Source organism: Theropithecus gelada, chromosome 16 (assembly GCF_003255815.1).
Source record: "Theropithecus gelada isolate Dixy chromosome 16, Tgel_1.0, whole genome shotgun sequence".
In the NCBI taxonomy this organism is placed as follows: Eukaryota; Metazoa; Chordata; class Mammalia; order Primates; family Cercopithecidae; genus Theropithecus; species Theropithecus gelada.
In genome coordinates this window covers 14,445,705-14,448,054 of record NC_037684.1, presented here as the reverse complement: position 1 = coordinate 14,448,054, position 2,350 = coordinate 14,445,705, and the positions used below count along the sequence as shown (strand labels likewise).

The 2,350-nt window shown below is 44.6% G+C and overlaps 1 pseudogene; it reads left to right on the top strand.

The window, feature by feature from the left end:
* Positions 1-903: 903 nt before the first annotated feature.
* On the top strand, positions 904-1,092 carry LOC112610064 (annotated as a pseudogene).
* Positions 1,093-2,350: the final 1,258 nt, after the last annotated feature.

Below are 2,350 nucleotides of genomic sequence, written 5' to 3'. Positions count from 1 at the left end.
AAAGTGTTGGGATTATAGGTGTGAGCTACAACACCCGGCCTTGGCAGAACACTTAGAGGATAGATTTGACAGTACCTTCAAACACATCCTTTCATCAGAAATTCCACTGCCAGGAATAATATTCCAAGAAAAAAACAGGATGAATGTCCAAAGATACACATGCAGAATGAAAAATTGGAAACAACCTAAATATACAACATTGAAGGACTGGTTACGCCAGGCATGGTGGGTCAAACCTGTAATCCCAGCACTTTGGGAGGCTGAGGCGGGCAAATCACTTGAGGCCAGGAGTTCCAGACCAGCCATCATGGTAAAACCCCATCTCTACTAAACATACAAAAACAATTCAGATGGGTGTGGTGGTACAGGCCTGTAGTCCCAGCTCCTTGGGAGGCTGAGGCATGAGAATCGCTTGAACCTCCTGGGAGGCGGAGGTTGCAGTGAGCCAAGATCACACCAGTGCACTCCAGCCTGGGTGACAGAATGAGACTTCATCTCAAACAAAACAAAACAAAACAAAAAACAGTGAGGAAGGCCGGGCATGGTGGCTCATGCCTATAATCCCAGCACTTTGGGAGGCCAAGGCAGGTGGATCATGAGGTCAGGAGTTGAAGACCAGCCTGGTCAACATAGTGAAACCCTGTCTCTACTAAAAATACAAAACAAAAAAATTAGCCGTGCGTGGTGGCGGGCTCCTGTAGCTACTTGGGAGGCTGAGGCAGGAGAATCGCTTGAACCTGGGAGGTGGAGGTTGCAGTGAGCCGAGATCGCACCACTGTCCTCCAGCCTGGCCAACACAGCGAGGCTCTGTCTCAAAACAAACAAACAAAAAACAGAAACAAAACAGTGAGAGAGGCAGTGCATTCCATTCCAAGGCATCTGTGAGCCCACAGAGCAGACACCATGAGAAAAGCTCACCCTCCCCAGTTGAAAAAATTTATGAACAAGAAATTATCGTTGAAATTAAATGGTGGCAGACATGTCCAAGAAATATTGTGGAGATTGGATTCCTTTATGAATCTTGTGATAAATGAATGTGTGGAGATGGCGACTAGTGGGCAACAGAACAATAATGGAACGGTGGTAATATGAGGAAATAGTATCATGTTAGAAGCCTTGGAATGAGTAAAAATAATGGCTGTTCAGCAGGGAAACCCATGCCCTCTCTCCATAGGGCCTGTTTTACTATGATGTAAAAATTAGGCCACGTACATTTTCACATTAGACATTTTGTTAAACAAACTTTCATAATAGTCAACAACAACAACAACAACAAAACCCAAAAACAAGGGACGGGTTAAATAAATTGTGACAGATCCTTATAAAATATGACTGTTCTATATCTACTGATATGAGAAAATTAAGTGTAAACAATAAGCCACAAAATTGTGTATTGTTTTTTTTTTTTTTTTTTTTTTTTTTTTTTTTTTTTTTTTTTTGAGACGGAGTCTCACTGTGTCTCCCAGGCTGGAGTGCAGTGGCGCGATCTCGGCTCACTGCAAGCTCCGCCCCCCGGGTTCACGCCATTCTCCCGCCTCAGCCTCCCAAGTAGCTGGGACTACAGGCGCCCGCTACCGCGCCCGGCTAGTTTTTTTGTATTTTTAGTAGAGACGGGGTTTCACCATGTTAGCCAGGATAGTCTCGATCTCCTGACCTTGTGATCCACCCGCCTCGGCCTCCCAAAGTGCTGGGATTACAGGCTTGAGCCACCGCGCCCGGCCTAAAATTGTGTATTGTGTAAATAAAAAATATTCATCTTAAAGGTCTGAAATGCTATCTGCCAGTGTTAATAGTGTTTTTTCAAAATTGCGGTAAGAAGGCTCACGCCTGTAATTCCAGCAATTTGGGAGGCCGAGGCGGGTGGATCACCTGGGGTCAGCAGTTTGAGACCAGCCTGGCCAATGTGGTGAAATGCTGTGTTTACAAAAATACAAGAATTAGCCGGGCATGATGATGGGTGCCTGTAGTCCCAGCTACTCGGGAGGCTGAGGTGGGAGAATCGCTTGAACCCAGGAGGCGGAGTTTGCAGTGAGCCAAGATTGCGCCACTGCACTCCAACCTGGGCAACAGAGCAAGACTCTGTCTCAAAAAAATAAATATATAAATACAGAAATAAATATGATGAAATCATTCAACTCAGTTGTGATTTCACAAGTCATCAACAAAAGAGTTGATCATTGAAATTAAGAGAAAAAGCTGAAGGAAGAGTTCAGAAGGAAAAAGAATGACCCAGAAAGTCAAGTTTAAAATATGTCCAAGGAAGAGAAAGTGTGGTCTGAGAAATAGAAGCAAGGGAGAGTACGTCTTCAACCCCATGAAAACAGAATTTAAGAGAGAAGGTAGGCTGGGC